Genomic DNA, 10,953 nt, shown 5'->3' on the forward strand with positions numbered 1-10,953 from the left:
GGTGCCATGGAGACAGTCAGGGGGAATGACCCGACCTGTGTGTCATGGAGACAGTGAAGTCCTGACTGACTGGCTGACTGCTCTATTGATTCAGCTCAATGCAACAGGTGGAGAAACGAAGGTGTACAGCCAAGAGGTCAATGTAATTCAGTGGAACAAGAGCAATGGTAAATTCACATTGTATACGTTTGTACAACATTATAATTTGGTCATTGCTTCACATTTAATTCACGCTGAATGGCGTACTCCATGACTATTCCAAATAAAATGTGCCTTGAGAGAGAGATCAAATCGTTTTAAAATAAGAATTTGAGTCTCATTAGGGATCAGTCAAAAAAAGGCATCTTAATATTGTGGAAAGGTGTTGTGGTATAGGTTTAGTTGAGATTTGTTGTTTGGCATGTTATGTTACCATTCATTTTGACAAGATGAATGTTTTTAAGGCATGTAGTTGTAGTATTTGATCATATTTAGATCAGATTAAGCGAGGTAGACTCCATTTGAAGCATTATTACACTTTATGTATTGCTTATGCTTATAACTAAATCTAGGATATTAACTAAATATCAATGTGAATATTTTAAGGAAACCAGGTGAGATGTTTTAGAACGGTGCTCTCAAAACAAGGGCACCTGTGATTTGAGTCATCCACATTTCAAATATTCTGCAGTCAAAGTTGAAAGGGCCAATCTGGAGTTTACAAAGCGCCTCTCTTTCGGCAAAAACCTGAGGGATGGGGATAGAGAAATTTGATCACTCTCAAATTCAAAGACAGAGCTATGTGTGTAAGGGACTGCCCATCAATGATATCAAAATTATAGTTTTAACCATGTTTGAGACTATATAGAGTTTGTTTACACTTTGCTTTGTTTACAAACATTGGACCAAAAAAAAACTATTTTGGGTTCTATATTCTTCAAGAATCAATTGGTACATATTGTATCATTAATTTAAGGCCAAAAATGGATGTATCAAATGCTGAATGCTCCTTTAACGATTGCTTGACACTACAATTTTCAATTCTAATGTCATCACATTTACTAATCGTTTATTTCACAACTGCCCACACACAGTTGTGCATGGCGGTCATACGAGATTGTATGTGAACTGCCCTCTGTCTCCCCCTGTTGCATAATTTAGGAAATTGCATGGGGTTTATTTATTAGTCGCACACCGTAGCAAAATGTTTTACATCGTAGTAAAACGTTTTGCACCGTTTCTATTGGACACATTTAAGTAGGTCCCTCCCTGTTTCATTGTGTTTGGTTCTGTTTGGTTCCTACACCCCAGAAGTGGAATGGGAGCAGATAAAGAAGGCATTGTTTTCTTTAAACATACTTTTGTTGAGATAGTAATAGCAAACAAAACCTTGCATAGGCTTTATAAGAACACAGCAATAGAGTGAAATATGTATAACTGACAAATTGATTAAAGAAAACTAAGTTGAGAGAAAATAGTGAGTGAACAGCAAATGTAAAAATGTGCAAAGAAATCCTTATTCTCTGAGCTGCCTCCTTGGTTTGGGATTATGTCTTCATGCGTCATTTCCTTTCCTTCAACTCCATTGGCCAAAAGTTCTCTTAACTACTCCAAGTTAAAAATAAATAATTATGACCTCATATTATCTCTGTTTATCGCTGCAGATCACCATGGAAACCGAGGGTCATACTCTGGGCATGCTCCAGTATTGGGATGGATCTGTGCTGCTGGTTTTCATGTGCAGGATCCAGTAGGTTCTCTCTCTCTCTCTCACACACACACACACACACCCATGTACACACACACATGTACACACACACACACACACACACACACACACACACACACACACACACACACACACACACACACACACACACACACACACACACACGCACACACACACACACACACACACACACACACACACACACACACACACACACACACACACACACACACACACACACACATGTACACACACACACATGTACACACACACACACACACACACATGTACACACACACACACACACACACACACACACACACACACACACACACACACACACACACACACACACACACACACACACACACACACACACACACACACAGCTGAAAGAGTCTTGTGTCTGCCTGCGGTCAAGCCTCCGCTCCGCTCCCAGTTTGTCCCACTTCCGGAGGAACATATGGACCTAAATATCCCACGTGTTGACAGATGTGCTGAGTTAGGCTGCTCAAGAGAGCTGCTGGACGAACCTCCAACTCGCAGAGCCATATGTACAGTGGGTGCTAACCCATTTCATTTGGTTTCTTTACATCAGTCTTTTTAGATAAATTGCACTGTCAGATATAGATTTCCCCTAATGGTCTCCCTCACATTCATTGCCATCTCACTGGGCACTGACTTGCTTTATGCTAAAGAAACATTAGAATACTGCCCACTGGGCACAGCCATCAATTCAACATCCATTCCACGTTGGTTCAACAATATTTCATTGAAATGATGTGGAAACAACATTGATTCAACCAGTGTGTGCCCAGTGGGATGCTACTATAATGTGCTCTGGTGCTGTACACCGCAATTACTTCTCATGTCTATCTAGGCTTTGAGCACTCCAAATGAAATGTTGCTCTACCACTCCTTACTTAAGTCATACATTATTCTCTGATAAAACTGAATGGCAAGCTTGACGACATGCCAGATATGCCCAAGCACCATTAAGGCAACAGTAGAATATGTTGGTGTCTGTCAGCATGCTGAGTAGGGTGGTGAATAGTCCGATTGTTCCTGCCAATCTGGAATAACTCACCATCAAATGCTGATCGCATTACCTCCTTACACTGCCATGTATATTCAACCCCAAGCCGACACCGCAACAGCTCTCACGAAACTACACTGGACAATGTGCAAACTGGAAACCGCATGTCCTGGGGAAACCGCATATCCTGGAAATCGCATATCCTGGAAACCGCATATCCTGAGAAGTCTAAAGAAAACGCAACCGAAATTGTATCAACACATCTCCTTTCTTGGTTCTATTTTGCCTCGTAGTGGTCGCGAAGGAAGGAGGATGCGGGCAGTTCTAGTTATATTTCACCGCATAAGCGCCCACTCAGTCCGAACAAAATTATTAGCTCAGAATAGTTCTCCAAGGACGGTGTTTTTGACAGTGACAACCTGCTGCTTCACAGGACCAAAAAGTCTGGAAAGAGATCACTTTCTTTACCATGTATTTGTCTTTATATAAGTACATATTGTTAAATAGGAATAAATTATTTAGGCTGTTTTTAGATTGACGTGGCTAGCTACTGTACTTATATACCTCAGCCTGCCTAGTCAGCTAGCCAGCTACAGTAGTTGCTAGATACAGTACAGCATTCCTCACTGAGTTCCCTGAATTCCTATCGGACCTTGTAGTCATGGCAGATAATATTCAACATTTTGGTGACTTCAATATTCGCATGAAAAAGTCCACAGACCCAATCCAAAAGGCTTTCGGAGCCATCATCATCTCAATGGGTTTCGTCCAACATCTCTCCGGACCTACTCACTGCCACAGTCATACTCTGGACCTCGTTTTGTCCTGTGAAATAAATATTATGGACCATTTTATTACGCTTACAATCGCAACAAATAATTTGCTCAGACTCCAACCAAGGATCATCAAAAGTCGTGCTATAAATTCTCAGACAACCAAAAGATTCCTAGATGCCCTTCCAGACTCCCTCTACCTACCCAAGGATGTCAGAGAACAGAAATCGGTTAACCACCTAAATGAGGTACTACATTTAACCTTGCGTAATACCTTAGATGCAGTCCACCCCTAAAAACAAAAACATTTGTCATAAGGAACTAGCTCCCTGGTATACAGAAAATACCCAAGCCCTGAAGCAAGCTTCCAGAAAATTGGAATGGAAATGGCGCTACACCAAACTTGAAGTCTTCTGACTACTTGGAAAGACAGTACCGCGCAGTATCGAAGAGCCCTCACTGCAGTTAGATCATCCTATTTTTACAACTTAATTGAGGAGAATAAGAACAATCCAAAATGCATTTTTGATACTGTCGCAAAGCTAACTAAAAAGCAGCATTCCCCAAGAGAGGATGGCTTTCACTTCAGCAGCGATAAATTCATGAACTTATATGACAAAAAGATCATGATTATTAGAAAGCAAATTTACAACTCCTCTTTAAATCTGCGTATTTCTCCGATGCTCAGTTGTCCTGAGTCTGCACAACACTGCCAGGACCTAGGATCAAGGGAGACATTCAGGTTTTTTAATCCTATATCTCAGTGGGGCAAAAAAGTATTTAGTCAGCCACCAATTGTGCAAGTTCTCCCACTTAAAAAGATGAGAGAGGCCTGTAATTTTCCTCATAGGTACACTTCAACTATGACAGACAAAATGAGAAGAAAAAAAATCCAGAAAATCACATTGTAGGATTTTTAATGAATTTATTTGCAAATTATGGTGGAAAATAAGTATTTGGTCACCCCTACAAACAAGCGAGATTTCTGGCTCTCACAGACCTGCAACTTCTTCTTTAAGAGGCTCCTCTGTCCTACACTCGTTACCTGTATTAATGGCACCTGTTTGAACTTGTTATCAGTATAAAAGACACCTGTCCACAACCTCAAATAGTCACACTCCAAACTCCACTATGGCCAAGACCAACATTGTAGACCTGCACCAGGCTGGGAAGACTAAATCTGCAATAGGTAAGCAGCTTGGTTTGAAGAAAACAACTGTGGGAGCAATTATTAGGAAATGGAAGACATACAAGACCACTGATAATCTCCCTCGATCTGGGGCTCCAGGCAAGATCTCACCCCGTGGGGTCAAAATGATCACAAGGAACGGTGAGCAAAAATCCCAGAACCACACGGGGGGACCTATTGAATGACCTGCAGAGAGCTGGGACCAAAGTAACAAAGCCTACCATCAGTAACACACTACACCGCCAGGGACTCAAATCCTGCAGTGCCAGACGTGTCCCCCCAGTACATGTCCAGGTCCGTCTGAAGTTTGCTTGAGAGCATTTGGATGATCCAGAAGAAGATTGGGAGAATGTCATATGGTCAGATGAAACCAAAATATAACTTTTGGTAAAAACTCGTCGTCAACTCGTAGTGTTTGGAGGACAAAGAATGCTGAGTTGCATCCAAAGAACACCATACCTACTGTGAAGCATGGGGGTGGAAACATCATGCTTTGGGGCTGTTTTTCTGCAAAGGGACCAGGACGACTGATCCGTGTAAAGGAAAGAATGAATGGGGCCATGTATCGTGAGATTTTGAGTGAAAACCTCCTTCCATCAGCAAGGGCATTGAAGATGAAACGTGGCTGGGTCTTTCAGCATGACAATGATCCCAAACACACCGCCCGGGCAACGAAGGAGTGGCTTCGTAAGAAGCATTTCAAGGTCCTGGAGTGGCCAGGCCAGTCTCCAGATCTCAACCCCATAGAACATCTTTGGAGGGAGTTTAAAGTCTGTGTTGCCCAGCAACAGCCCCAAAACATCACTGCTCTAGAGGAGATCTGCATGGAGGAATGGGCCAAAATACCAGCAACAGTGTGTGAAAACCTTGTGAAGACTAACTGAAAACGTTTGACCTCTGTCATTGCCAACAAAGGGTATATAACAAAGTATTGAGAAACTTTTGTTATTGACCAAATACTTATTTTCCACCATAATTAAAAAATCAATTCATAAAAAATCCTACAATTTGATTTTCTGGATTTTTTTTCTAATTTTGTATGTCATAGATGAAGTGTACCTATGATGAAAATTACAGGCCTCTCTCATCTTTTTAAGTGGGAGAACTTGCACAATTGGTGGCTGACTAAATACTTCTTTGCCCCACTGTATATGGCCCAGGAGGCCTGTAAACAGTAGCTATAAAAAGTGATTGAGTAGCCTGCATTTTTGTAAATTGAAATTTTCTATAGTAAATGTTAGCAACACCTCCGCCTTTGCGAGATGTGTGGGGGATATGGACATTAGTGTAACCAGGAGGTGAGGCCTCATTTAGCACAGTATATTCATCAGGCTTAAGCCATGTTTCAGTCAGGCCAAATCACATCAACATTATGATTAGTGATTAGTTCATTGACTATAACTACCTTGGAAGTGAGGGATCTAACATTAAGTAGCCCTATTTTGAGATGTGAGATATCACAGTCTCTTTCAACAATGACAGGAATGGAGGAGGTCTTTATTCCAGTGAGATTGCTCAGGTGAACGCTGCCATGTTTAGTTTTACCCAACATAGATCGATGCACAGACACGGTCTCAATGGGGATAGCTGAGCTGACTACACTGACTGTGCTAGTGGCAGACTCCACTAAGCTGGCAGGGTGGCTAACAGCCTGCTGCCTGGCCTGCGCCCTTTCTCATTGAGTTGCCAGGGGAGTTAGAGCCCTGTCTATGTTCATAGATAAGATGAGAGCACCCCTCCACCTCGGATGGAGTCCGTCACTCCTCAGCAGGCCAGGCTTGATCTTGTTTGTGGACGAGTCCCAGAAAGAAGACCAATTACCTACAAATTCTATATTTTGGGAGGGGCAGAATACAGTTTTCAACCAGCAATTGAGTTGTGAGACTCTGCTGTAGAGCTCATCACTCCCCCTAACTGGGAGGGGGCCAGAGACAATTACTTGATGCCGACACATCTTTCTAGCTGATTTACACTCTGAAGCTGTGTTGCGCTTGGTGACCTCTGACTGTTTCATTCTAACATCGTTGGTGCCGACTTGGATAACAATATCCCTATACTCTCTACACTCGCCAGTTTTAGCCTTAGCCAGCACCATCTTCAGATTAGCCATAACGTCGGTAGTCCTACCCCCAGGTAAACAGTGTATGATCGCTGAATGTTACTAATACTACGAGTAATACTACAGGAAATGTAGTCGCCATTGACTACTAGGGTGTTCAATTTGTCATAGCTAATGGTTGGAGGCTTCGTCGTCTCAGACCCCGTAACGGGTGGAGGAGAGAACGGGGGAAAACTCGGACTCTGACTCGTTGCTTTGATACGGCAACATTTTCTCGACGCCCCATAGCAAAATGTGTAAATTGCTAAAGCATTTTTATTTATCCCCGCTGCCAATAGGGGGGCTGCTAAAATGTTTTGCTCGCTATGTGGTGGGGGGTATGTACATGGATACGCAGACCCGTGAGAAACTGCAGCCCCTCATGATGAGATCAGATTTTTTTGTGGTCCCAACCCCCATCAAAGTTGCCCTTCTCTGATCTAGGAGGAGGAGACAGTACAGGTGCATCAAAGCTGGGACCGAGAGACTGACAATCAGTTTCATCTCAAGGTCATCAGACTGTTAAACAGTCACCAACAGCCGGCCTCCGCCGAGTATTCTCTTAAGAACTTTAGTCACTGTTACTAGCCGGCTACCACCAGGTACTCTACCCTGTGCCTTAGAGACTGCTTTGCCCTATGTACATAGATTAAAGAATGGCCCTCTGATTTGACACGATTCGGAAAGGCACGCACCTGTCTATATAAGTGTCACGCCCTGACCTTAGAGATCCTTTTTATGTCTCTATTTTGGTTTGGTAAGGGCGTGAGCTGGGGTGGGCATTCTATCTTTTTGTGTTCTATGTTTTCTATTTGTGTGTGTTTGGCCGGGTGTGGTTCTCAATCAGAGGCAGCTCTATCGTTGTCTCTGATTGAGAACCATCCTTAGGTAGCCTTTTCCCACCTGTGTCTTGTGGGTAGTTATTTTCTCTTTACGGACCAAGCAGCGTGGTAACAGTGAGCAGAGGGTTCAGGACTCCTGGACTTGGGCGATGATATTGGACGGACGGGGACCCTGGAGACAGGCTGGGCAATATGAGGCAAGGCAGCACAGCAGGCACGAGAGGCAGTCCCCAATTTTTTTGGGGGGGGTGGCACACGGGGAGATTGGCGGAGTCAGGCAATAGACCTGAGCCAACTCCCCGTGCTTACCGGAGGCAGCGTGGTACTGGTCAGGCACCGTGTTATGAGGTGAAGAGCACTGTGTCTCCAGTGCGCGTTCATAGCCCGGAGCGCTACATGCCAGCCCCCCGCAAACGCCATGCGAGAGTGGGCCTCCAGCCAGGGTGGATTGTGCCAGCTCAGCGCGTTTGGTCTCCGGTGTGCCATTTCGGCCCACGGTATCCTGCGCCGGCTCTGTGTACTGTGTCTCCGGGACACTAGGAGGGTTCAGTTTGCCCTATGCCTTGCGCTTCCCGAGCGGGGCGAAAGTGGGCATTGAGCCTAAGGGTGAGGTGCGAGTGGTAAGCACCAGATCTCCAGTGCTCCCCCACAGCCCAGTTCGACCGGTGCCTGCACTCTGGAGGGGCCGGGCTAAAGTGGGCATTCAGCCTGGAAGAGTGGTGCCAAGGCTGCGCACCAGAGCTCCAGTGCTCCCCCACAGCCTGGTTCATCCGGTGCCTCCTCCACGCACCAGGCCTCCTGTAGGTCTCCACAGCCTGGTGGGCCCTGTGGCAGCCCCACACACCAGGCTGTCTCTGCGTCTCCTCCCTCCAGGTTCACCCTCCTGTCCGGAGCTGCCAGGGTCACTCCGGAGCTGGCAAGGTCGCCCTCCTGACCGGAGCTGCCAATGTCGCCCTCCTGTCCAGAGCTGCCAGAGTCGCCCTCCTGTCCGGAGCTGCCAGAGTTGCCCTCCTGTCCGGTGCCCGAGAAGAGGGTCCCCAGTCCGGGGTCGGCGGCGAGGGTCCCACACCAGAGCCGCCACCACGCATAGATGCCCAACCCTATAGGGTTAGGTTTTGCGGCCGGAGTCCGCACCTTTGGGGGGGAAGGGGGGTACTGTCACGCCCTGACCTTAGAGATCCTTTTTATGTCTCTATTTTGGTTTGGTAAGGGCGTGAGTTGGGGTGGGCATTCTATGTTTTTGTGTTCTATGTTTATGCCGGGTGTGGTTCTCAATCAGAGGCAGTGGTCTATCGTTGTCTCTGATTGAGAACCATACTTAGGTAGCCTTTTCCCACCCGTGTCTTGTGGGTAGTTATTTTCTGTTTAGTGTTCTCTGCACCTTACAGGACTGTTTCGGTTTTGTTTATTCATGTTGTTGTTTTGTGTTTTAGTGTTCAGTCAAATAAAAATCATGAACACGTACCACGCTGCGCTTTGGTCCACACCTTCTTCATGCAACGATGACCGTTACAATAAGGTTCCACAGTTGACAATGTCAGGGCAAAAAAACAAGCCATGAGGTCGAAGGAATTGTCCGCAGAGCTCCGAGACAGGATTGTGTCGAGGCACAGATCTGGGGAAGGGTACCAAAACATTTTTTGCAGCATTTAAGGTCCCAAGAACACAGTGGCCTCGATCATTCTTAAATGGAAGATGTTTGGAACCACCAAGGCTCTTCGTAGAGCTGGCCGCATGGCCAAACTGAGCAATCGGGGGAGAAAGGCCTTGGTCAGGGAGGTGACTAAGAACCCGATGGGAACTCTGACAGAGCTCCTCTGTGGAGATGTGAGAACCTTCCAGAAGGACAACCATCTCTGCAGCATTCCAACAATCAGTCCTTTATGGTAGAGTGCCCAGACGGAAGACTCTCCTCAGTAAAAAGGCAGAAGTTTGCCAAGTGGCACCTAAAGACCATGAGAAACACACTTCTTTGGTCTGATGAAACCGAGATTGAACACTTTGGCCTGAATGCCAAGCATCATGCCTGGAAGAAACCTGGCACCATCCCTACGGTGAAGCACGGTGGGTGGTGGCAGCATCATGCTGTGGGAATGTTTTCAATGGCAGGGATTGGGAGACTAGTCAGGATCGAGGAAAATATTAAAATAATAAAATACAGAGAGATCCTTGATGAAAACCTGCTCAAAGAGTGCTCAGGACCCCAGACTGGGGCGAAGGTTCACCTTCCAATAGGACAACGATCCTAAGCAAACAGCCAAGCAGGGGTGGCTTTGGGACGTCTTGAATGTCCTTGAGTGGCCAAGCCAGAGCCCGGACTTGAACCTGATCGAACATCTCCGAAAACATCTGTGCAGCGACGCACCCCATCCAACCTGACAAAGATTGAGAGGATATGCAGAGAAGAATGGGAGAAACTTCCCAAATACAGGTGTGCCAAGCTTGTAGCGTCATACCTAGAAGACTCGATGCTGTAATCGCTGCCAAAGGCGCTTCAACAAAGTATTGAGTAAAGGCTCTGAATGCTTATGTAAATGTGATATTTGAGTTTTTATTTGTAATAAACTTGCAAAAATTTCTAAAAACCTGTTTTGCTTCGTCCTTATAGGGTATTGTGTGTAGATTGATGAGAGAGAAAAATTAATTCAATCAAATTTAGAACAAGTCTGTAACGTAGAAAAATGTTGAAAAAGTCAAGGGGTCTGAATACTTTATTTATTTGTTCCGGACTCTGACATTGCTCATTCTCATATTTCTTAATTTCTTTCTTTTTACTTTTGAATAATGTGCATAGTGTTTTGTATTGTTTTCTAGGTATTATTACTACACTGTTGGAGCTAGAAATACAAGCATTTCGCTACACCCACGATAACATCTGCAAATCTGTGTACGTGACCAGTAAACTTCAATTTGATTTTCGCGGTTACCCCCACACACTGGTCGAAAACTGGTGAGGTCAGTAATCAAGGTCTGCCTCATATAATGTGGGTGTGTGTGTGTGTGCCAGTCCTCCCACAGAGCAGAGCCATGACAAACACTGCTGTGTCAGAGAGAGCAGGAACATGCCAGCACTAACATCTCCTTCTCTCTACAGCAGTGCTATGTGGGAAATCTCATATGAATATGATCCCGAACACAGTCGGGATAAATAAGATCAAAATGCGATCTCTAAAAACTCATACAAGTTTTGAAGTATTGAATTTAGTTTCACTATTGTATTATTTTAGCTAATGGAAGACGATTAAACTCATGCATACACAAACACACACGGAACATTTAGACGGTATCTGTCCAAGAGTGACTTCAC

Source organism: Oncorhynchus keta, chromosome 11 (assembly GCF_023373465.1).
Source record: "Oncorhynchus keta strain PuntledgeMale-10-30-2019 chromosome 11, Oket_V2, whole genome shotgun sequence".
NCBI classification, from domain to species: Eukaryota; Metazoa; Chordata; class Actinopteri; order Salmoniformes; family Salmonidae; genus Oncorhynchus; species Oncorhynchus keta.